The sequence below is a fragment of the Cricetulus griseus genome, chromosome 3 (assembly GCF_003668045.3).
Source record: "Cricetulus griseus strain 17A/GY chromosome 3, alternate assembly CriGri-PICRH-1.0, whole genome shotgun sequence".
Lineage (NCBI taxonomy): Eukaryota > Metazoa > Chordata > Mammalia > Rodentia > Cricetidae > Cricetulus > Cricetulus griseus.
This window is the reverse complement of record NC_048596.1, coordinates 244204343-244230250: the sequence shown is the minus strand read 5'-3', so window position 1 is coordinate 244230250 and position 25908 is coordinate 244204343. Positions and strand designations below refer to the sequence as shown.

The 25908-nt window shown below is 43.4% G+C and overlaps 2 non-coding genes across 2 annotated transcripts; both read left to right on the top strand.

Annotated features, from left to right (window-relative positions):
- The first annotated feature begins 13033 nt into the window (after positions 1 to 13033).
- On the top strand, positions 13034 to 13106 carry Trnaf-gaa. Its single transcript has one exon. It is a non-coding gene; the product is annotated as a tRNA-Phe (tRNA).
- Positions 13107 to 13850: 744 nt separating this feature from the next.
- Trnai-aau lies at positions 13851 to 13924 on the top strand. Its single transcript has one exon. It is a non-coding gene; the product is annotated as a tRNA-Ile (tRNA).
- Positions 13925 to 25908: the final 11984 nt, after the last annotated feature.

Genomic DNA, 25908 nt, shown 5'->3' with positions numbered 1-25908 from the left:
GGACTGAATATTTAGCAATTATCCACACTACATCCTGGCAGAACTCATTTTGCCAGTTTTTTTCCCTTTGGGGAAAAAGGACTCATTTAGAACAATTGACCACTATTATGAAGGTGGCTAAAGCCCCTCTTCAGTATTTGAACAGGACATGGACAAAAGTTTTGCTGTTCATATTTAGTCGTCAAGAACTGTGGTATCTAAAACTTATTTTTGAACTTTGCAAGCATCATTGGAAAAAGAAAAAGTCCAAAATTGTGGAGTTATTCATATTCCACCTGAAAGGGAAAAATTATTAGAAGTCTAAAACCCAGACTCCAAAGCCCAAACAGAAAAACTCTTAAGCTTCTCTGAGTTCCCCAAAAGCAGCCCAACAGACAAGGTTAAACAAAAGTCCACATGATTCAAAGTCTTAGACCAGATATCACACCCTGGGCTGTGTCAACAAACCTCTAATCCAAAGAGGATCAGATAGTTATCAATTGTAGAAGTCCCCAGCCAGGGAGATAATTAACAAACTCATCTCCTAGGCAGCACCCTGCTTAATTGCACCTTGCCTGAAGCATACAACCATTGTCTTGTCCTGTGTAACCATGGAAGTTTTGTGATCTTGGGGCTTCCAGCCCTACAATTTTCCCCTGTAAAAACACCCCTCAGTGGGTACTCCATTTGTTTCCTAACAATGGGGTCCTTGCTGGAGCTGTATCCTCGACTCAATAAAGAAACCTTTGTCCTTGCATTCTGTGAGTCGTCTCCTTGTTGGCGGGTTATTTTGGGGTCTATTGTTACTAATCATACTGGAATCATTAATGTTTGCAACCTTTGCTGTGTTATGTAAGTGTTTATGGGTGTAAAAGGTCAGAGCTCATTCTGACAGGAATTTCATGTGATGCTTTTGAGTCTTTGGATATAATGTAAATAAAAAGGCAAATTAAGATTTTGATATAGCTAAAGCCACTCCAGACATCCCAGACCAATTTTAAAAGACCATTTTATCTTGATTCATCCTCTCCTTTTGCAGATGTTGCAGCCATAAAATCATATGTATTGCTTAGCATTATCAAGCTTGCTTTCGAACTCTCGAGGAAAAGTTGGCTCAGAAGTGTTCCTCTGCATCCTCACCACCAGGGTAAACTCTCCAGCACTGCTCTAGTATACTCACCTAAAGCCACAGGCAGCAAGGGGTGGGGCCAGTTCTTACATTCTCATGCCTGTGGGTCAGGCTCACCTGCACCCACACCACCAGTGCCAGCTCTACTGTGCTGTGCAAGCAAGGTGTGACAGCTAAAACTTGACGGTTAACTTGACAGAATCTCAAATCACTTTTTTTCCGAGACAGGGTTTCTCTGTATTGCTTTGGAACCTGTCTTGGAACTCACTATGTAGACCAGTCTGGCCTCAAATTCACAGAGATCCTCCTGCCTCTACCTCCCAAGTGCTGGCATTAAAGGCATTTGCCACCAACGTCCCACCTAAAATCACTTTGAAGACAAATCCCTGTACATGTTGTGACATACTTCCTCCAGAAGAACATATCTCCTAGACCTCCCCAAACAGCTGGGAACCAAGCATTTCAATGCCTGAACTATGTGGGACATCTCATTCAAAACATCATACCTTATTGGACCTGTTGCAGACCCTTCTCCTTTTCAGGGCACCATCTCGATTAGTAGTTTCTCAAGTCATTAGATCATGGCCAAAGTGGCACACCTACATAAGGAATGTGCCCTCCCAGATGCAAAAAGGACAGTAGGCATTGTGCTTCCTTTTTGGCTCTAGGAGGGTCAGGCACAACACTTACTCCACCTTTTAGGTTTTCTCAACATGTATCATGCCGTTGGATTCCTAATAGGATTCCATAAATAGAAGATCACTATCTGATACACAATATCTTTGCAAAAGGTGCATTTCTCACTTATCTCTGTGCATGCCTTTAATCCCAGCACTTGGGAGGCAGAAGCAAGCTAATCTCTGTGAATTCAGGGCCAGCTTGGTCCACACAGGAAGTTCCAGGACAGCTAGGGTGTTACACAGAGAATTCCTATCTCAAAGAACAAAACAAAACAAAAAACCCAAACAAACAAACAAAAAAAGTGGACACCCCCAAGTCTAGGCCTGCCTGGGCTATATGGCGAAGACCTGTCCCCCCCCCCAAAAAAGAAAGAAAGAAAGAAAAAGAAAGAAGACAAAAACAAAAACCCAACAAGAACAAAACAAAACAAAAACAATTTCAAAACCTGGCACCAAATATGGTGTTACATATGTTAATGACACTGACCAAACAAATCCAAAGAGACTATGTAGACTATGTAGTAAAGTGGCCAGAAAAATAAAGATTCTCTGTTGGGCGCCATTTAGCCTAGTTTCTGATCAGTATGAGTGATTGTCCATCGGGTCTTCAGATGGGGCAAAAGTCTCACTAGGCAAGGACCAGTGGACTCTGGGGATATCGAAGAATACTGCTGGGACACTCTCTTCTTTCTTGGTGGTTTTTTGTCATTTGTCAATCGTGCATTGGACAGATGTGATCAGACCTGGAAACCTCATTTTTTTCTCTAGTATCTTCCCCTAACATTCTTTGGGAGCTGATGCTTTTCAAGTTTCTTGTTTGCCTCAGTGCCAGCTGTCACTTCAGATCCTGGGAGCTGTTCTGATTCAGTGCTGAAAGGATCGAAGGCAGATCACCCCTATTTCTGTAAATACGTTTTGAATGAGGTTGTTGTTCTTGAAAAATTTGTGCCTATGTTTATTACCTTTTAGTTTTGTAAAGACAGGATTGCCTTGTTTGATTTTTGGTCAAGCTAGCAAAATGATAAGTGCTGTTTTTAGTTTAAAGATGGTTTGATGTAAAAGTTGGAAAAATATTTGACATATTTGTTTTTGCTGGAGGTTAACATTGGAGGATAGGAAAAGCTTGTTTGTTAGTATGGAAAACCATGCTTGTTTTTGATGTCCAAATAAAGGTGGCTGAAGGTATTCAGGGCCGGCCTTGTGTGAAACTCATCTGGTCGGACAATTCATTTCATCACACTGATGCCCCTTTTCCGTTCTAGGACCTGAACCCAGGCAGCAGCTGGACTGTGGCAATTCTTATGGTTCTGCAGACCTGGCCAAAAGCTTGCAGTATGGCAACTCATAGACTTCAGTGGGGGAACTACAGCTGTTCAGATGGAAAGGAAAGAAGAGAGTAATGGAATATATGTGAAATAAATGTAGAAAGGGGCCAAGGGGATCCAGCAAGGGAGGGGTTAGGATGAAAAATGAAATAAAAAGAGGATATGACTACCCCTAAAGTATGGAGAAGATTTTGTTTTGTTTTGTTTTGTTTTTTGAGACAGGCTTCCTCTGTGTAACAATTCTGGGTATCCTGGAAATCACTCTGTAGACTGGGCTGGCCTGGCCTAGAACTCACAGAGATCCACCTGCCTCTGCCTCTGCCTCCTGAGTTTTGGGATTAAAAGCATGCACCACCACTGCCCAGTTGAGAAGATTTTTATTGTAGATATAAGGGAGAAAGCAGGCAGAGGGGAGAGTCCAATTTGAACATGGCTGGCAGACTAAACCAGACCATGAGAATGTTATATTGTCAAAAATCAGGAGCTAACACTAAGATGTTGCAAAGTAAAAATTTAATAATGGCTGGGCAATATTTTCAGTCTCCCACAGTAGGAGAATGAAAACAGCCTAGTTTAAAGGCAGAGAAATCTCTTTGTACCAAGTGAGCAAATGACTAAAAATGAAATTTTACAGTTATTTTTATGATCATGGGAAAAGTCTATGTTATGGGTTTATGGTCAGACAGTCAACATACTGTGAAACATGTTGTGGTCAGTCAGTTTTCAGAATAATGGAAAAAACAATTTGCAATGTGTAATTCACAAGACTATTGAGGAAGGACCAGTCAAAAAGTGACCTCTAGCTAAGTACGGGGTGAAAGTCTAGCATTGTTCAACAACTAAAAAGAAAATGGAGTCTCTTAACAAGAGGAGAAAAGGGGGGGGAGCAAGAGAGGAACCCCTGACCAAGAGGGGTAGCTAAGAGACCCCGTGTAGACAAAATGTCTGAGTTCTATAGGGACCAGGCTGGGGGAAGGGAAGGTGAATCCCAGCCCTGAGAGGGGGAGGGTTAGGGTAGGGGGGTGAGGAGTACTGGAAACTACTGAGTGAGACTTGTCCAGGTTTCTTTGAGAGCTAACACAGGGAAGACTGGGGAAAGAAGTAGGGAAAGTGGGCTAATGGGAACAAAGTATAAGAATAGAGAGTTTATATGCCCTCATCCCTGGGAAAGACTAATTCTACCTCTCTCATCAGTCTTTAATTACTTGTAGTCCTTCATCCAGGGGTAAAGTCCAGTGAGATTTCCCCCATCCATGTTGGCATGCCAACTGGTATTGTCACTGTTCAGGTGTTGTTTAGGCAGCCTATATTGTTGAGAATTCATGGATGTAGTTTCCCTGTCACAATCTAGATATCAGCAGGCTTCCTGGCCCTCTGGCTCTTGTCATCTTTCCAATCCCTCTCCGTGTAGTTCCTGTGACTTTGGTGCAGGGGTTGTGTGCATCTATTGGAGTTATGTATTCCACAGTTGAGAGGGCCAGGGAACCAGACCACAGCCATGACAGGTTTCTAATAGCCCCTGCCAGGGATCAGGCCTTAGTTTCCATTTACTGGAGGTGGCTGGAGCTGAGCAAATAGTTCTTAGGGAAAACCACAGCTCAGGGGCAATCAATCAACAGGTGCCCCTTGACCTTCTGTTAGCTTAGCAGATGACCACAGTCTCCTGATAGCTAAACATAGCTTTCCCTACCCTGCTATTGGAAAACCTCTACCCACTAAGCCACCAACCAATCCTATAGCAACCTGTAAACTGTTTGTTTAAAGCCACCAATCAGTCCCCAGACTAATCTCTCCTCCCTGGAATTCTCCTAACTCGGCTTAAAAGGGGGGCCTGCAAGCCTCTTGGGTCATTGCCATGTACCACCCCAAGCTGTTGGATTAATAAAGCATTCTTGCTTATTGCATACATGACTGGTGGTCTTTTATAGGCCTTCTCTTGGACCCTAATAATAGTCAGCTGTTCTTTGCATTTTGACCAGTTGTGGCTTTCAGTAATGGTTCCTGTCTCCTGCAACAAGAAGCCTCTTTGATGAGGGAGGGATGAGAATTACACTTACCTGTGGGTAGAAGTATTTAGAATGCACTTAGGAATTACACTGGTTTAGGAAAGTAGTAGTAGTAGGTTGTCCTCTAAGATCAATGACCTCACCAGGCTGTTTACAGTACCAGGCAAAAGTTTCAGTAGTTGAGCAGGTCTTAAGGCATGTTGCTGGTACTGACACCAAATGTAGGCACCACAGGTGAGAAGAACTATTGATTGCTTTCCTCCCTTGGCAGCTTACATAGCATCTTCCAGGATTGTAAAGCTAGTTCTCAAGGAGGAGGCTTTCAGGTCAGATCAGACAGAATCCCCAGTCCTGAACTGCATGCTGTTTTCAGCAGTAAGCGCTTATCTTCAACCTCTGGAAGGCAGCCAAGTGCAACAGCAATAGCCTAGATTGTTTGGGGGGGGGTCTCTCAGATTTCCCTGACCAACAACTCAGAAGGAGATTTCTCATAGCTGGTGCTAGAGCTTTTGTTAGATAATTTATGGCTCATGGAAGAATCATTATCACCCCATGTGTTATAACTTGATTTACACACACACACACACACACACACACACACACACACACACACACACACACACACACGCACGCGCGCGCGCATGCGTGTACACACATTCACACGCACACATTGTATGTAATTCTGGGTAAACATAAAATAATATTATCCTTATGTTTTTTTTCAAACTATCTTAGTATTATTTATGCTTCTTTCCCAGCTCCTTCTGAACTGACTTCTACCCCTTCCCAACTAACACTCCTCCTCAGTGTTTCACATTCCCTCCCTTCACGTTACCTGTTTCCTGCTAGTCTCCCTTTTAGAGTTCCTTTCCACAGTTGTTCTTTTTTTTTTAATCATTTTTTATTTGAATTAGAAACAAGATTGAATTACATGACAATCCCAGTTCCCTTCTCCCTCCCTTCCTCCCCTACCACTCCCCACCAACTAAAACCGTACCTATCACATACCCTTTCTTCTAATCTTCACCTGACTCAAACTTTCTGCTCCCTCATGACCTCTGCATCTTTCCTCTTCTTCCCTTCTCATTCTCGTAGCTCCCTCCTCCCTCTTCCCATGCTCTCAATTTGCTCAGGGGATCATGACCCTTTCCCCTTCTCCAGGGGACAATGTTTGTCTCTTTTAGGGTCCTCCTTGTTTACTAGTTTCTCTGGCAGTGTGAATTGCAGGCTGGTAATCTTTTACTCTATGTGTAAAATCCACATATGAGTGAGTACATACCATGTTTGTCTTTTTGTGATTGGGTTACCTCTCTCAGAATGGTTTCTTCTAGTTCCATCCATTTTCCTGCAAATTTCAAGATTCCATTGTTTTTTCTTTTTCCGCTAAGTAGTACTCCATTATGTAAATGTACCACATTTTGTCTATCCCACAGTTATTCTTTATGTAAGCAGAAGATTATATTTTCAGCAAACACATTTTTTTTTAATGGAACATCCATAACAGACCATAGAAAAGTTTTGCTTCAAAGAAAGGAGGCAGACACACAGAGAGAACTGGTTAGACCGGAGAGACACAGAGACAGGGGAAAACAAAAGCTTGATCCAGAAATGTTGGGGGCTAGACTGGAAACTGCCCAGAAGTGATGGGATTTGGGTATTTTGCCCTTCACCTAACTAGAGTCAAGTCAGGCAAATCAGGCTTAGGACTGGCAGGGTTTCCGACGGGGTTGTAGTACGGGAACTGGCCCCTTGACCTTACTCCACCCCCACCCCCCAGCATGTAAGTGGTCAAATGTTCCAGTCACTGAGATGCAAAATGCTTTGTTTGCCATTCCAGAATGTACCTTGTTAAAGGACTTTGAGGTATCTTGAGCTCCCTTTATGTGACCTAGGAGAAAAACACCTTCAAAAGAAAAACTAGCCCAAGAGTTAAATTGTATAGATTCAATGTGCTGTAAGGAAGGCGCAGTAACAAGGAGGAAGACAACATCTGTTCAGAAAAATTGTTTAAACTGGGTCACGCCTGGGACCATGTTTGTTATTTTAAACTTTAAAAAAAAATTGTGGCTGAGCGCAAGCTAACTGATTTTCGTTGGCTCCAGTAATCTGCTTGCTTTCTATTACTTGCCCAACAACAAATTTGCATAAAAGACTGATGTTTTGCGTGCAGGGGCACGCATTTCTCTTTCCAGCAGAAGTGCTACTCGGTCGTGACATTTGGCATTTCTTCTCTCCTTGAGTTTGGACTTCGTTACCTGTCCCGCGCTAACCGTCTCGCCAGCAAAAACGATGCGGGGGACACTCCTCAGGATCCTTCTGCAATAAAGCTTTAATGCTACTTGAGAGGGAGAGCATCAGATTACAGAGTGGAGACTCTGAACTCCCAAAAACCCATCCCTTATATAGGCTGGCAACCGCTGCCTCGGAAGTGTCACCTCCTAACTGGCTGAAGCTCATCGGACCATATGACGTCAGCTGATCGGACCATATGACATCATGGGAGGGGCAGAGACTAAGGGCTGGAAAGTTACAAAGTTACCTATTGCGCATGTGCACAGCTTGTAACGGCTCCTTACATACGCACCAGCTTGTAAACGGCTCCTAACATATCCCCCTTTTTTATTAATTAATGATAAGGCTTCATATTTTTACAAGCAAGTAGGTCACCCATACATTGAGGGATAGAGGCAGAGGTTGTACCTCCCAAATCATACAATAAGACTGTGTACGAGAGTCTCGACTAGGCTGTTAGCTTGACCCGAAGCACTCTCGACCTGTCCTCCGCCGTTTTTCTGGGAAAGGGAAACTGGGGCAGGCAACCCTTATGCAGGACAACATGCCTCCCAGAGAAGCCTGCATATTAGGCAACTCTCTGTGCGATGCTTTGCTCGACATCCCTCATGGGCTGCTCAAGCCAGACCCTCTACCCTGTGCAATGAACCTAGGCTCCGGGTGTGCAAGAGCTGTCTGACCGGCGGCCTATTGCTTAAACATTGTTAACCAAATGTCAGTGGAAGCCCCTTGTTCCAAGGCTACAAGCGCTTGGGCGATCTTAGTTTGAGCCCTGAGCCTACAGACCAGCCAGAGAAGCAACACCAATCCAAAGCAAACGGCTGTGCCAGACATTCCCACCCCCACCCATTCTTTGAAGTAGGAAACAGCTGAGGTGACCCATGACGACAGTCCCTCCGTCAGTGACAGATCGATAGCGGCTCTCAATTCACGCAGCGTCTACTCAAATTCAAAGGTTCAATTCTACAACATAAACTGAGAAAGGCTTTTAGACAAATTAGCTGCTTTGGTAAAATTCTCATATTGGATGAAGGTAACACATAGGCCAGGGAGCTTCTGCTCACAGCCTCTGCTCAAATTCAAAGGTCCAATTGTTATTGACACATAGGCCTTGGTCAGCTACTGAGAAACAGAGACTTTCCTTAAGGGAAATAGTCCTATTTTCACAAAGCTCTGTTCATCCTCAGGCAGAAAAGCTAAGCCCAGCTCTCTATTGGTGGCAAAGAATCAGGGAAAAACCTGTGCATTATACATCACCAGCATCAGAAGTGGGAACGTTGATGTGATTCCCCAACGTGGTTCCCCCTGGACAGCTGGGGTCTTGATCATCATCAGTAACATCAGGAGGAGCAGCTTGCTTCCCCCTTTCATGTGTCTGGTCTGCTGCATCCTTCTGCTCCATGACTGTCCTGGTAAGTCTTTCAGGGACCCAGAAAGGATTTTCTTCATTCTGTGGGAAAACACAAACAGCTCCCCTGGATCTTATTAAAATAGGATCCGGGCCTTTCCATTCATTGGTTAACACATCTTTCCATTTCACCAGTTCTTTAGGTCGATATGGGTCTAAGCAATGTCGCTCTGCTGCAGTCTGATCATGCTCATCTGAGTTTAAAAAATTTATGGTGAAGAGCGCCACTGCTATGGCAACTCGTGGCACAGGGGGCAAATCCTTTATTATACCCCCTCTTTGTTTAATTAAGTATGATTTGAGCGTGCGATGTGCGCGCTCAATGATGCCTTCCCCTTGAGGGTTATATGGCAAGCCCGTAATACATGTGACTTGCATTTGTGCACAAAACTGTTTAAATTTCTGAGAAATATAAGCAGGTCCATTGTCAGTTTTTAAGTATTTAGGCTTTCCCCAGGCACTCCATGCCTCAAGACAGTGTTGAATTACATGGGAGGTCTTTTCTCCAGTGAGTGGTGTGGCATGGAGAACACCGGAGCAGGTGTCTATTGATACATGCACGTACTGGAGTTTCCCAAAGAAAGAAACATGAGTGACATCCATCTGCCATACTTGTAATGGTAAAATCCCTCTTGGATTTACTACAGTATGACGGACAGGGAGAAACTGACAACAATTGTGACATTGAGTAACGATATCACGTGCCTCTTTCCTAGTAAGAGAGAAGGGCTTGCGTAGGGTCTCAGAAGTAACATGAAAGTTGTCATGGAAGGCCTTAGCGGCTTGCAGTGGTGGGGGGGGGCACACAAAAACTGCCGCAGTCAGCCTTGTGGCTTTATCTGCCAAATCATTTCCTTGGCTCATTGGGCCAGGAAGTCCTGAATGAGCCCTAATATGTGTAATATACATGGGAGCCTGTCTGGTTAACAAACAATCTTGTAATTTTTGGAATAGAGATGCCACTCTGCTAGTGGATCTAATAACTCCAGCTGTCTCCAGTAAATTTACAGCATTGACCACATAGGAGGAGTCAGAAACAATGTTAAGAGGACCTGGGAATTTTTGAAGAACATCTAATACCACTAAGCATTCTACCACCTGAGGGGAAGTCTCAGCATATTGCCGTGAGAACACCTGGGTACCCACAACATAGGCTCCCAGGCCAGTCTTGGAGCCATCTGTGTATACCACCAACCCGTCTTTTAATGGAGTAGGAGAGGTGATTCAGGGAAACACAATAGGATGAGATGCAGCAAAGTGCAACAAAGGGTGTCTAGGGTAATGACTATCAATTTTTCCCAAAAAGGTGGTGACTAATATGGCCCAATCATCAGAGGTGGTGGCCAAAGTCTGTACTAGAAGAGAGTTATAGGGAACAATTAAGGCCGCAGGATATCTGCCAAAATGGCTGACAGCGGCCTTCAGGCCCTTAAGGGCAAGTTGAGCTATGGCAGCAGGGTACCAGTCAATGATCTTCTGAGGAGAGGCATGTGGGTGGATCCATAACAAGGGCCCATTTTGCCACAATACTGCAGTGGGCAATCTTTTTGTTTTAAATACACAAAGGGAGAAAGGCTGAATTAAATCAATGCGGAATAGTTGTGCTTCTTTAATGGTTTCTTCCACTAAACAGAGGGCCGTCTCCACAGCGGGAGTCAAAGACCTGGGGGAGGCAATATGGGTATTCCCTTTCAAAATATCAGAGGTTTTAATTCCGCAGAGGGGATCTTTAAAAACGGCCGCAGCCAATTTATGTCTCCCAATAATTTTTGAAAGTCATTCAAGGTATGTAAATCATCTCTATAAATCCTTAACTTCTGTGGGAGAATAAGACCTATTCTCCCTCTTGGCAATGGCTTGGGGGTTTGGACAGGAACGGGCTGCACGCCCATCTGAGGCATCAGTAAGAAGTCGGAGGCCGCACACAAGTCCATTCTTGCTCCGACTCCGGGGGGGGGTGGGGTGGTCCCGTCCGTCACCCTGGTGAATCTGTCTCCATATTTTGGCGGGCCCTGAGACCAAGGGCCCGCTGCTCCGTTTTTTTGGAATCTCATTTATTGTTGTCTCTATAGGAGGGAGAATCTTACCTTTTATATCTCTCACAGAGCGGCACTGATAGGCCTTATGATAGCCTTTGCCGCAACGAGTGCAAAAAGTCAGTGGACCTCTCTCCCTATCTGGCATTTTACAATCTTTTCTCAGGTGTCCTGCCTTTCCACATCTAAAGCAAGTTCTTTTATCCGGCCCCTTAAGGGGGCACTTCTGAGACTGTAGGATGGCAGCAGCTAACCCTGCATTAGTAAGGGGTCCCCCAAGTTCTTTACAGACCCTAAGCCAATCTTGTAATCCTTTGTTTTTTCTTGGGGCTATAGCTGCGCGACATTCTTGGGTGGCCTGTTTAAAAACTAGCTGTTCAATTAGAGGCATGGCTTGTTCTGAATCACCAAAAATACGACCGGCAGCCTCGGTCATTCTGGCCACGAAGTCAGAAAATGGCTCCTGGGTCCCTTGAATAATTTTAGTGAGCTGATTGTCAACCCCTCCTTTCTTGGAGAGCGCCTTCCAGGCCCTAATGGCTGCGTTGGCGATTTGTGAATAAGCGCCCCAATGATAATTTGTTTGATCAGCTGCAAAACGACCCTGACCCGTTAACAGGTCGAATGTCCATAGTTGTTGTTCAGGAGTTAAGGCCGTTGCATTAGCTCTGGCCTGCTCTTGGACGGCCTCATGCCAGAGTGCTTTCCATTCCATGTATTGGCCCATGCTGACAAGCGCAGCTTTTGCTACCATCTGCCAGTCAGATGGTGTCAAAGCATTTAGGGCAAGTCTATCTAATTGTGCAAGAGTAAAATTGGCTGTGACTCCATATTTCCTGACTGATTCTGCCAATTCTTTTATCTGATTATATTCCACGGGCGCATGCATCCGCTCTCCCTCAATGCCCTCAAAGATGGGAAAAGCAAGGTGCAGCTTTCTTTTTACCTTTTCTGGAACAAAGGAATAAGCCTTCAGGCGAGTCTCATAGGGAGGGCGTGCTGAATGAGCAACCTGCGAGAGGGCTGTTTGAAGCTGCCGTCTTCGAGGTTTTTTGCTACTTTGTATATGGTCATCCAGATAGTATCTTTCTTTTTCACCTAGCTGAGCTGTTTCCCCAGTATTTAAGACTTCATCTCCTGAGCTTTCAGAGTCATCAGAGTTATCAAGATTTAAAGCTTCAAGCTCATTTACAGGATCATCTAACAAATTACACACTCCCTTGTCATTAGACACCCCGGGAGGTCCTTTTTCCTTTTTTATGACCGGGCGCGCCCCACCTCTCACTACTTTCGGTTTCTGACATGTAATTCTGGACTTCTTCAAGATTGCTACAACAGTGAAAAAGATCAAGATGGCTCCGAGGACAAGTACAAAAGCCTCTACACTACCTCCCCAAGATGGCAACATTCCCAAGCCAAAGTCCAGAAAAGACATACCTCTCCGAATCCTACCTCCCTGCAGTTCTGAATCCTCCTAGTTGCCAAGGGGTCTCCGATGGTGCTGACGATGATGAGGTCAATTTCCCGGGTTTCGGCACCATATGTCCCGCGCTAACCGTCCTGCCAGCAAAAACGACACGGGGGACACTCCTCAGGATCCTTCTACAGTAAAGCTTTAATGCTACTTGAAAAGGAGAGCATCAGCTTACATAGTGGAGACTCTGAACTCCCCAAAACCCATCCCTTATATAGGCTGGCAACCGCTGCCTGGGAAGTGTCACCTCCTAACTGGCTGAAGCTCATCAGACCATATGACGTCAGCTGATCGGACCATATGATGTCACGGGAGGGGCGGAGACTAAGGGCTGGAAAGTTACAAAGTTATCTATTGCGCATGTGCACAGCTTGTAACGGCTCCTAACAGTTACCAGACCTTCACACCTGTAATTTCTGTCTAGTGCCCTTTACTGACTTGTTTTCTTCTTCTGCATTTGAGGAATACGAAGTTGTGTTGTTAATATACTGCCTTGGATATTCAGACCTCACAGTTCTTCTGACTCCAGCTTTTGACTGTCGTCTGTCTCTGTCTCTGTCTCCGTCTCCGTCTCGGTCTCTGGTCTCTGGTCTCTTGTCTCTGTCTCTGTCTCTGTCTCTGTCTCTGTCTCTCCCCTACTCCCGTAGTCCCGAGGCTTGAACTCTCTGGAACCCTGATATAACTGATCAAGCCTAAGAAAATAAGCCGAAATAGCTCAGTTGGGAGAGCGTTAGACTGAAGATCTAAAGGTCCCTGGTTCGATCCCGGGTTTCGGCAACACCTTTTCTTTATTACTTTGCTAAAGCTGAACGTCTGACCCCACCATATAATAACGGACTGCGTAATTCTACTATAATGAAAAAAGTCTTTTGAAATCCTCTCATGTCCACGAAACTAAGTTCTTCCTCAGTTTCCAGTGACTCCCTGAAGGAAAATAAGAAAAAAAAATTGCAGCGCTTTATTCTTGTGAAAATAGATGCTACTAAATGCATGTATAAGATTCAGAGAAGGGAGTAATCATAGCTCAGAGGTAGTGGTCCCATATGCTAGGTTCTCAGTTCCAAGTGTTGCTCCATCATGGTTCCTTGGGACTCGTTGTATTAAGTTGGGAAGACACACCCGGTTTCCTATGTTCTGTGGGGCAGTCCCAATTCCAAGCCTAGACGCTAATGTGTGCAACTCTTCTAGAAAATCCATTCCTCAACCCCACGAGTCTCTGAGTATTTGCTTTGAACCAACTTTAAAGAAACAGGTAATAAATAACAAATGGTTGAGAAAGTTTTTCTTTTTCAGGCTTCGAAAAGTCAAACAGTGGGCCATCATCGCTTTTTCAGGAAAAGCTCATCATCCACTGTCAAAACTTTTTGTCTGAATTTGATGCTGAGGTATTCCAGATTCCCTTTTTTAAAATATGCGAATATAGCTTTAAAGGTTCCTTTGGTAAAAATAAATACTTAGTTTTAATTGCACAGATGCAAAACCTCCTCATGTTATTTTAGTTACAACTGTGTGTGTGTATGTGGCCGGTTAGCTCAGTTGGTTAGAGCGTGGTGCTAATAACGCCAAGGTCGCGGGTTCGATCCCCGTACGGGCCAGTAATTGCCTTTTTCTTCTAGCTTTTTGACTTCTCGTTTGAGACCCAGATTTCCCGCAGCTCAGAATCCAAAGTTTAAAGTTTCTCGAAGGAAATTTTGCTACTTAAAAAATAACATGACCCCTTCGTGGTGGCGCTTTCCTTAAACTCCTGTGCGCTCGAGTGGCAGACTTAGTCTGCGCACTTGGGAGGCAGAGGGGCATCACCCATGATTTTGATGTGTATCTTGGTTGAGCTACATTGTGAAATCCTGACGTTTTAGAGGGAATTAGGGGGAAGTTATAATTTTTTTCCCCCAGTATAAAGAGGGGAGCAGACTCAGGATAGTCAGTGAGAGAGTTGGAGAGAGAGGGGCAACAACACCCAGAATGGACTGGGTATTCAAAGCAAAGTCTGTCTTTGAACTCCTGATCCTTCTGCGTCAGCCTCTTAGCCGGATTTACCTTATTTATTTATTTATTTATTTATTTATTTATTTATTTTTTAATTTTTCTGGAGTAAATAAATACTGATGTAAATAAAGCCCGCCCAGTTGAGGCTTCCCGGCGGCTCTCGGGAAGGATCTTGGTAGCTGTAGCTGTAGCCCGCTGGGCTGATGATGGACCCTGTGGGGTCTTCTGGACGGCGGAGGCCTCTGGACCTTAGAATCAGCGATCTATCTGCTGTACAAAGACCTAGCCGAAGTGCAGAACGAATGATTCCTTGTAGCATCAGAATAGGACTCCCCCATACCCGGCTCTCAGTCTGGTGTAAGTGTCGTTTGCACAGCCTCATCTGTGACACTCCAAGAGTTAATATCTACTCTTGACTACATTGTGAGGTGCGAATAGCGGCTTCTGTGTTGGATCTTAGTGCAGAGCCCATTAAAAGCACCCCGTCTTGAGTCTGCTCCGGAGCAGTGACCTGAACACCGAACTGTCTGCTGTAGGCAGCGTTTAGCTTCCTTCGCTTTACCTCTAGTACATTAGTAATTCCCAAACTCTCTGTGAAGAGGGAAGACAGGAAATCCATTCCCAAACTAAAATGCTCTTGGTTTAACTTCAGAAAATTCCTCTCACATGACAGTAACCTCAGCCTCCAGCACCCTTCTCCACTCTGCCTGAAGCAGAAAATGTTTTTGTCCCTTTAGGTGTATACTCTTTTTCGCGCTCCCTCGCCTCCCTCCTTCCTCACTCCCTTCCCGGGTAGTTCTTGTGCCTTAGTCTGTGACCATCTCTGGGTAAGATTGCGGAGCTGAGGTCGACGAGGTCGGTGGCCGGCTCCACGGAGGCCAAATCGCCAGTGTCCTGCGTCCCCACAGCCGGTCTTGTGTCAACACTCCTCAGGGAGATGTCCCATTCCTTTTGGCAGTGGCTATTTCTAGAGAACGAGCTGGGCAAGGAAGGAGTGACCGACTGGAAAGTGAGAAGTCTTTCCAGTAGAAGAAAGTATTGATGGCGACAGATAAGAAAGAGTTCTTTACATAGCTTATTCGTTTGTCGAGATCGAACCTTGAAACTAACGATCCTTCTGCCTGTCTCCCGAACGCTGGCATTTCTGGCTTGCAACCCGGCCGCTCCTTTGGGGTGTTTATTTAAAGTAATCTGTATTATTTTTAAGTTAGTATGCAAAGCAGTAAGTTTCCTTGTGACATTTCCTTATAAATAGCATTATACTGTAATATAATCCTCTCACTTGCCTTCCCGGGTTCCCTCCCTTGCAGAGTCCTTCCTCCCTCCAAATTCTTGTCAGATCCTACACTTTTTGTTACTCTCTTGCCGCCCCCCCACCTCCCCTCCCCTCCCCGACACCCCCCCCACCCCACCCCCACATACACTCCTTAGACACCTCCGCCGGTCTTTGTCCTCTTTCTGCTTTCATGCCTTTCTTAGGTTGTAAAGGATTTCCTCTGACTCCTTCAATTAGAGCTAGAAATCAGAAAGAAAACTCTCAGAATAAGGGTGCTTAGTTGTTTCGGAAGTAGCTTTCAGACACAGAAAGTAACTTCACATTATCACGAATGCTGAGGCGCTTGATACTATGAATCCTTGCTGTATGAATTTGAATGAAAGCACAAGTCCATCCAGGAACCTCCCAATTCGTAAAACACGCAACAGACCTGCACCCCAAGGGTCGTTTCCGGACTTTGTTGTACTTAGCAACTAGAAAAAAAAAAAAGATTCATTATATCTAGGCAGTATCACAACTCAGAGCCATATCAGGGTTAGGGGGTGGGAGTACAATATGCAATTAGGAGATCATGATTTATTTATTTATTTATTTATTTATTTATTTATTTATTCATTTACAACAATCAGTTATTCTTTATAAAATGCACAGTTCTGAACTGGCCCTTTGGTGGCAGCAGCTGTTCTAGAGATTTTCACATCCTTTCTATTAATATGTTCCTGTAAAAAAATGCAATTAAGTAAACTACCAGCAACAAGAGATCATGATTTATTTGCCTACATAATTCCACACAATTCTTTATTGGAAGCAAGGATCAATTTTAATTTTTTAAATTAATTTTGTTAGCTTATAAAATAATTACTTTTTCTTTTTTTGCACATATCATTGTACTTTGCCCATTGTCACTCTTTCTCCCTCAATGATGTCCTTCCTTCCCAGAAAGACCTTCTGTTTTGGTGCAATAACATGCAAACATATATAAACATTTACACATAAATTCTGCATATGAAAGAAAATATGCCATATTTTGTATTTCCCTTTTTTTAGACTTCTTCCACCCTGGTACAGTCCCCTTCCTATTTTCATAAAGACCACTTCTATCTCTGAGATATTAGTTTTGATATAAGGAGAAGATTAATTTCTTCAGCTTTGTGTTTGCATCTCTTTTCTGTGCCCAGTTTTGAGCTGTTTCTTTGGTTCAGCTGAATTGTGTGCCCACACCGAGTTTCCTGCTTTATAGCTGAATGGGTGCTGGTCAGGCACACCAGTCACCACTGAGCAATTCTATTGCTAGGAAAAAATTTACTTACTGAAAAGGTGAGGTGTCTTTCCAAACATTTCAGTAAGATACTGATCATAGTCTTTCCCCTATGTCCAAACATGTAAAAATTGTAATTAACCACCATGGATAAATTTATTACAAAGTGGTATTATAACACAAAGAAATAACTAAGGACACTTAAATATAAAATAGATTTCAGCTCCTGGGTGCTCCCTGGATGATTTCAGGTTGTAAAGGTTTTGTCGGGTGGTGATGATCCACCAGATCATTGAATATTTTGCAGAAATCAAACAAGAAAATGTAGCTGTAAGAAGAATTTGAACCTGAACTTGCGTGGGGAGCCCCATTGCACTCAAAGTTCAATGCCTTTACCACTCAGTCATCACCAACGTAAAGGAGGAAGAACTTATTCATTTAAAAATTAACATATGCCATTTGCTCTGCTGGGTGGGCTACAGATGACACTGAGCTCCACTTGACGGCCACTCTTTAGAGAACTCGCTCTTTTGCAGCAATAGCCTGACTCCATGCACCTTCTACCACAGCAGAGCTCCTCTGTGTCCTCAAGCCAAGGCAGCAAGTGATCTTTAAATATGTAATCTGGTTTGTTTTTGCTTTTTTTTTTTTTCTTGTCAGGTGTTAGGCACTCTGAAGTATCTATCTATCTATCTATCTATCTATCTATCTATCTATCTATCTACCTTTATCTCCAATCTGATCAAGAACTCCTGGGATACATAATAGTCTCTTTTATTTTGGGGGTGAGAGGTTGGGGAAGGAGGATAATGGCAGTAGTCTCTTAACAGGCAGGTGGCATGTGCCTGCAGTTCTAGCACTGGGGATTTGTGGCAGGAGAACAGTCAGGAGTTAAAGGCTAGCCTTTAATATTCAGCAAGTTTGAGACCAGTCTTGTCTATGTGAGACCTGTCCATCAAGTCCCTCAAACCTGGAATGTTGTCAAGTTGCCTATGAAAGGGCACTTACTTGGATAATACTCCCAATGGTGTAACCTTTTCTCTCACTTTGTCTCATTAATTTTTTTCTTATGCTTTCCTTTTGCTTTTAAGAGATAGTCACGTTTTATTTTACCAGCATTCTTCTTGTCTATGGAGCAGAATCCTATTCCTAGAAAAAAAAATCCCTTAAACGTGGTTGTGAAGCAGTTGAAACATTTTTGTATTGTCTAATCCCAATCTTAATGTTACACTTCTTGGTTTTTATTGAGACAGGATCTCGCTATGTAGCCTTAGATGTCCTAGAACTCATTAGAGATCTGCCTGCCTCTGCCTCTTGATGTTGGTATCAAAGGCTTGCACCACCGTGTCCAGTTTCTTCGTTCTTTGGAGACTGTTCAGGTTTCATTTTTAATGCCATCCATCAGAGCTGTTCCCTTTGCTTTCAGTCTTGGAGGGAGGTGGTCTGCTTTCTCACTGTTGCTTCTTTCCCTTACCATGGACTTCAGGGACCATGGATGTCCCAACCCTTTCCCACTGTCTTCCTTTTCTTTGACAGTTGCTTTTGAGTCCTAGGAGCAGTCCTCCAACCTTTAATTTTACAGTTTTCTATGTTGCTTGTGTTGGTATTTAACTTTTTGATCTGGACATCGCCTTTCTTCTTTACCCTGCTTTTTTCTTTTATCTGTTCTTCTGTAATAATATTAGCATTTATTATAGCTTCCTGGAACTACAAATTTTTAACACTTCAATATTAAAAAACAATACTCACCAGCTACTCTTAAAATGAGTTTGTTTTTACTGCCTGTGAAATATGTTAGGTTTTCTTTCCTTTCTTACTTTCTTTTTGACTTTTCAAGGCAGGGTTTCTCTGTGTAGTCCTGGCTGTTTTAGAACTTTCTCTGTAGACCAGACTGGCCTCAAACTCAGAGATCCACCTGCTTCTGCCTCCCTAGTGTTGGGACAAAAGGTATGTGCCACCATGCCTGGCCTGCTAGGTTTTCTTAATGCTTCTTCTGGAGAATTGCTAAGAATTTAAATGAAAAAAAAATAGTTAAAAACAAAAAGAAAAAATTAAAATAACTGTAAACTATATTTTTATTAGATGTATTTATTTTATGTGTATGAGTATATTTTATGTACCATATGTATGCAGAGCCAACAGAGGTCAGAAGAAGGTGCTGGAACTGGAGTTACAGATGGCTTTGAGCCACCATATAGATGCTGGGAATTGAACCTGGGTATACTTTATGGCTGAGCCATTGCTCTAGACCCAACTGTAAATTTTTTTTTTTTTTTCTGTTGCTAAGTGAAAGCTTGTTTCTGTAAGGACACAACCCCCCTCAGTAGCATATACTACTTTTGTTTCTAACTCCACAAAAGGAAATCACTTAGGATCTCCAATAGACTTGTACTATAGTATACTAATGTAAACCACATTCCTAAATTTTTCTCCTTTCTTCCTTCTTTCCTTCCTTCCTTCCTTCCTTCCTTCCTTCCTTCCTTCCTTCCCTTCCTTCCTTCCCTTCCTTCCCTCCTTCCCCCCACATCTCTCTCCCTCTCTTTTTGTTTTTTTTTTGAGACAGGGTTTCTATGTGTAGTCCTGGGTGTCCTGGAACTCTCTCTGAAGACCAGGTTGGCCTCTAACTCAGATCCACCACCTCTGCTTCCAAAGTGCTGAGATTAAAGACATGCATCACCATTGCCTGACTCAAATGCTCTTTCAATCCATCTGTGAGTAGCATTTTTTTTTGGGGGGGGAGAGTAACTCCTGTGATAAACCAGAGGCAGTGTTAACAAACATTAACTATATATATCCAATGCATTTTGAAATTTCTTTTATCTTGAAATAGGCCTCCGCCATTTCCTTCAAGGGAGCACAATGTTTATGTGCGCTTCCTTTTGTTACTCTGTTCCCTGTATTTTTGCCTAGGATATCCTGTATGGTAGGCAAGCACTCACCATTATGCTATTTCCCCAGTACTCTGGGTCGCCTTGAGTTTAAAATCCTCCTGCCTCAGCCTCCTGAGTACCTGACATTACAGGACTTTGAAGATAGACCTGGCTTATACTTAGAGTCTCTGAATTCTGGCTTTCTCTGCCTATCTCTCCATCTTTGTAGTCACTCACCATCATTCACTTTCACCCTCTTACTACCTAAGTCCCATCATAGAACCTTCCTTTTCCAGGTACCCAAAACTTATGACTTACAGGCATTGATGAAAACACTGGCTCCAAATTCTACAATCTGTATGACCTTGGGCAAAGTAGTCATCAATGTGTAATCACTCCTCAGCTACTGCAGATATAAGTCAGGAATGATTATAAATAGCAATGGCAGTTGTAGTTGGTTGTTTTTTTGCTCTTTGTTCTTTACTCGTATGAATGCCTGGCCTTTAGCTTGACTTGTTTCTAGCCAGCTTTCCTTAACTTAAATTATCTCGTCTACCTTTTGCCTCTGACATTTTATCTTTCTCTGTTTCTGTATACCTTGATTTACTTCTTTCTCTGTGGCTTGTTGTGTAGCTGGATGGCTGGCCCCTGAAGTCTCCCTCTTCTCCTCTTTCCCATTCCCCAATCTTCTCTTCCTAGATTTTTCTTCCTATTTATTCTCTCTGCCTGCCAGTCCTGCCTATCTTTTCTCCTGTCTTGCTATTGGCTGTTCAGCTCTTTACTAGAGCCTGTTTTAGACAGGCAAAGTAACATAGCTTCAAAGAGTTAAACAAATGCAAAATAAAAGAATGCAACACATCTTTACACCATCAAACAAATATTTCACAGCTTAAACAAATGAAAAGTATCTTAAAATAATATTTCACAAGAGGCAATTACCCATAAACTCACTTTGTTAGTTTATGGAAAACCACCAAATATTTGCCTTAAAAACTAGAAATAAATGGTAGCTATTACTATTGTTCATATGAGTTCTTTCCTGTCAATAGTTCCTTCCTTTTTCTCTCCTTTCTTTTCTTAATTTTTTAAAGACAGGGTCTTGTTGGGCATAGTGGCTCGTGCCTTTAATCCCAGAACTCAAGAGGCAGAGGCAGGTAGATTTCTATGAATTTGAGGCTAGTCTAGTTTATTTGAGTTTTAGGCCAATAGGTACCATAGCCTGGGAGGTCAGCTCCCAGGATTGCACCCAGGGTATCGAAAAGAATGACTTCAGAGCAGTGAGACCCTATTTAAATTTCTTCTGTATCTGAGGGCTAGGCTTTTTCTATCTGAATGTAAATAAAGAAACACACACTTTCTGATTGTAACTTAAGGAAAAGGGAACAAGCACATGTTATCCTGATGGTAAACTTCTCTTTTACTTCATCTTGTATAATCTCTCTTTCTTTTTCTTTTTTTTTTTTTGTTTGCTTTTTGTTTTGTTTTTTGTTTTTCGAGACAGGGTTTCTCTGTGGCTTTGGAGGCTATCCTGGAACTAGCTCTTATAGACCTCCCAGGTCTTGAATTCACAGAGATCCGCCTGCCTCTACCTCCCAAGTGCTGGCATTAAAGGTGTGTACCACCACTACTCGGCATAATCTCTTTCTTGACAATTTCTCTACACAGTTACATCTCATTACATACAGCTATACAAGATTTCTCTCTCCATCTTTCACACTTCTTCTGCACATTCAGCAACATCTCCCTTTTAGCATAATGCATGCCTAAACACACACACACACACACACACACACACACACTTCTGTCCCATATCTCTCCTACTCTCTTTGCAGCAAAGCCTCTGGACAAATATGAATCACATTTTCAGGGTCACATCACACAGTTTCTCTCAGGCTAGGGAGTTGGAGCTGACTAGGAATGGTGAGTAAAGTAAGCATGTAGCTCTGAGCAGTCAGGGTTCCCAGACTGAAAGTGACATTGAAATTCAGGACTTAAACAATAAACAGTTAGTTGGCTGAACCTTGAGTCTGGGAGTCCATTCGGAAAGTCCATTGCTGAGAAAGTTATGTCTACTAAAGTTGTTTCATGCCTGACCTTGAGTCAGCAATAAACACCTCGGAATTTACTTGTGTATTTGTCTCCAGGGGCAACCAGTTTGCTTTGAATTTGTTCTGAAATCTAAAATTAGCTGTCTTAGTGACTGAGAATACTATTACTTTCCTATGTCAGTCTGAGTAATGAAAAATATCCTAGCGTTATTTCTATTTATCAGAATTATACAGTTTAGCAGAAAACATCTTCCTGACCTTCCATAGCTACATGTATGCCCAGCAGATAGAGCATATATATGAGACAAACATACAAGCAGTGGGAAAACACCGACAGCTGCTTCCAGGGAAAAAAATCACAGACAGAAACAACCAGTCATCTACAGCCAGTGTGACCCGTGGTTGTGCTGATAGTTTGCTTCTGATCTAACATTTAAAGCTTGCCTGAAGATCAGAATGTGGAGCTGGCCACACTAGTTAGTCAGAGACGCCAAGCAGTAGTGTCAGACACCTTTAATCCCAGCACATCGGAGGCAGAGACAGGTGGATCTCTGTGACTTCAAGGCCACTTTGGGCTACACAAGATTGATCTGGTTTAAAAGAGAAACATAGCCAGGCAGTGTTGGCTCACACCTTTAATCCCAGTACTTGAGAGTCACCTTTAATCTGCATACTAGGGAAGTAGAGACAGGAGTGATATGGCTGGGCAGAGAGAGGAATATAAGGTGGGAAGAGACAGGAGCTCATTGTATTCAGTGTGAGGACTCAGAGAGACAGATGAAGTCTGTGGACAGGATCCCTGGGAGAGGTAAGAACTCTAGTGGCTGGCTGCTCTGCTTCTCTGATCCTTCAGCTTTCACCCCCTATAGCTGATTCTGAGTTTTTATTATTAACAATTTGAATTTGTGCTACACATGGTTCTTGCCAAGTGGATCTCCCCATCAGAGACTTATTCATCTGGTGGCTTGGCCTGTTGAACACTAGTTGTCATCTGCTGTATACTCCCCATAACCTCTGGCAAACACGTCAGTCAGGGATTAGTAAGACCCTGTCTCAAAAAACAAAACAAAACAAAAAACCAGGATCTTACTATGTAGCCCTGGTTCGTCTCTTACTTGTGCCTCAGTGTCCTCAGTGTTGGGATCACACTTGGCTTCCTGTTATTTGTTTCAACATGCTGTAGAAATTGCAAAGATAAAGGCTTGAAGAATGCGTGTCAGGAATACCCATGTGTGAATCATAACCAGCTCCACGCTTCTTCAAGCCTCAGAAAATGCACTGGGGTTTAGAATTAAGTTCAGTAAGTGTGCTTCATCTGTATAGGGTGTGCATTGCAGAGCAAAGCATTGTGGTCCCATCATGGATTGAGAGCAGATGTTGCTTTGTTCCACCTTTCATGAGACAGATAGTCTGGGTTATCACACTGATAACCACAGAGGAACAAAGGAAGATCTGTGTTTCCTGTGAAGGCACAGGACTTTCACTTAGGGAATTCTGTCTAAAAATCTAAGTGTGCCAAGAGAAAATTAGGCAAAGCACAGAGGTTTTTCAGAGAGAGACAAAAATACATGTGTGATGCCTAGTGAAAGTAGAGAGACCATGTAGTTCCCCATCTCCAGGTACAACAAACATCAAGAAACGGTGTCCTATGACTTGTGGTCAGGCTAGTCAGGTAGATACAAAGGGTGTTATAGAATAGAGCATCTATACTCTGTAGAGTACATACCAGACTCTAAGGAGAGGGAGAAGCAGAATTGTAGGGAGACACTGTAGCCCCACCTCCTAGTAGCTTCGACGGGTGTGCTTGGACACGCCAGTGAGGGCTTGGTTAGGGGAGGTCCAAGATGATGAGGGGACAGGTGGAAAAGCCCCTTCTCTCTGGCCATGCTGTGGGCAGGCTCTGGCTTGCGTTTGGGCTGGTGTTTATCTGAATAAAGAAATCTTAGCCTTAAGGACTATGGATCATCTTTGAGCACACGAATCTCGGAATAATCAACATTTGGCACTCAACCTCCACGACCCGAGCAGCTCCCCAGCCCGCCGGGGCTCTGGGTGGGATAGGTACACATCCTGGGCCTCTGCTTTCCGACCCAGAAGCTGCAGGGACTGTGGGAAAAAGCACGGCAGCTAAGCAGTGAGTTATGCTCTCCCTTCCGGGGCTCCTTCCCGCCCAAACCACTTTCGAGAACCCCCGTGGGTTTTGCTACTTCCAGTAGCTCTTTGCAATTTGCGCCACAGCTACCTGGCATCTGCCTACCTGCTGGCGGAAAAACCGCCAGTCCGCCGGCGCAGCTTTCAGCCGCACGCTCGCTCAAATCTAGCTGTGTGTCTATGCCTGGGGCCTGAAATCCAGAGCCGCCTGGCTGGCGCAACCGTGGTTTGCAGCTTTTATGCACAGAAAACGCTCATTACTGCGACGCACTCCTGCTTCCCCGCTCCCGCTGTGCTGTGAGCTGCTGTGTGCCGCATCAGGCTCCCACCTCGGCTTCTCACTGCCGCCTTCGTGAGTCCTTTCAAATTTAGCTGTGGGCACAGTCACCTGCCTGACGCAAATACCGGATTCCCAGTATCTAGAATTTTTCAGAAAGTTTCAGACCCTACTCAAAATATATACGACTGCGCCACCTGCTGGTCAGATGTTGTTACTACACCTGGAGATGATTTCACCAGTAGATATAGCCGAATTTCTGTCGCCCTTCCCACTTTATAATCTCTCCTATTCTTATGCGCATTCAGTGCTAGAGAAACAAGCTGACTTGCTGAATATTGGCTTATATGTCTTATTAGCTGTGAATGTATTAATTCACATATTGTCGTTCCTCAGGAACAAAGGGAAGTCTGATTTCCCCACCCGCCTACAGGACATGCAAGCTTTGCGTAACGAGGTTCTAGAAGGCACGAGATTGACTTATAATACGCTTATGGAGATAGTAGAACAGAAACTGGATGATAGGCTTCGTTCTATGTTTTATACGATACAGGCATATCTGTCTACTACTCAAGCTGAAATGCAGCACATTTATAATAACATAAACACAGAGAGACGCTCCATTTTAGAGGCATTACAGGTTAAGCAGGCAGCAGACTGTGATGAATTAAAGAATATTTTAGAGGCGTTACAGCTAAGCAGGTAGTGGACCTTTATGAATTAAAGGACATATGTAACCAAATAGAAACTCAAATAGTCTCTCTCTCCTATTCCTTTGTTACTAAGGTACAGGATACCCAGAATAGGCTTCAACAATTGGATAATGCCATTAAATCAATGGCTGGAAAATGCGAGAGACACTATGGTCGAATTAGAGCTGAGTTTCAAAGCTTGCAACTTTGAATTACGAACAGAGATAACAAACTAGAAATGTCTATCAAGTTGATTGCTGAGGCAAATCACAACCTTGATTCTAAATTTCAATCCCTGGATGGCAATCTCCACACCACCCAGATGCTACCTAGGGACGAATGTATTACCCGTCTAGAAAACCTTACAGAACAATTGTCGAAGCAAATCGTGGATTCTATATCATGCCTTGAATCTTTCATGATGAATGAGATTAAAACCTCCCATGAGGATGTTCTGGCCAGGCTGAAGGATCTATTTGACAAAGAGGAGGCAGACTCGCTTCAATCTGAGATGCCTACTTCGAACAGGTACTTCAATCATTCTAAAGTCATTACGCACACACCTCTAGTGTACCCAGACATGTGTTACATTGGGGTAGGGGTTTTGCATTTGTTTCCACAGGAGAAGAAAATCTTTGGATACCATCAAAATTGATCAAGATTCGAGTTGAAAAAGACAACCCTCTCGACAAGGACAACTGACAGGTATTTACTGAGGTATATCTCATGAACTAAATGAAAGCCTCCCAAAGGAATGGGAAGTGCTTTGTTTTTATCTTCACAGGAAAACCCACCTCCAGAAGTCAAAGGACACTGGGTAGATACTTAAAGGAAAGAAGGTAGCTATAGCCGTCAAACAAAAGGAACGTGCCATATGGTAAACTTTATAGCTATCTCTCAAATAACTCTATTTCTCTTCATGTCCTACTCCCTATTCAATTAAATCAACGCTGGATTTAGAGTTGGATTTGGCTTTCCTCCCCTAAAATCCAAGCATGTTATTTAACTAAATTTTAAAGTT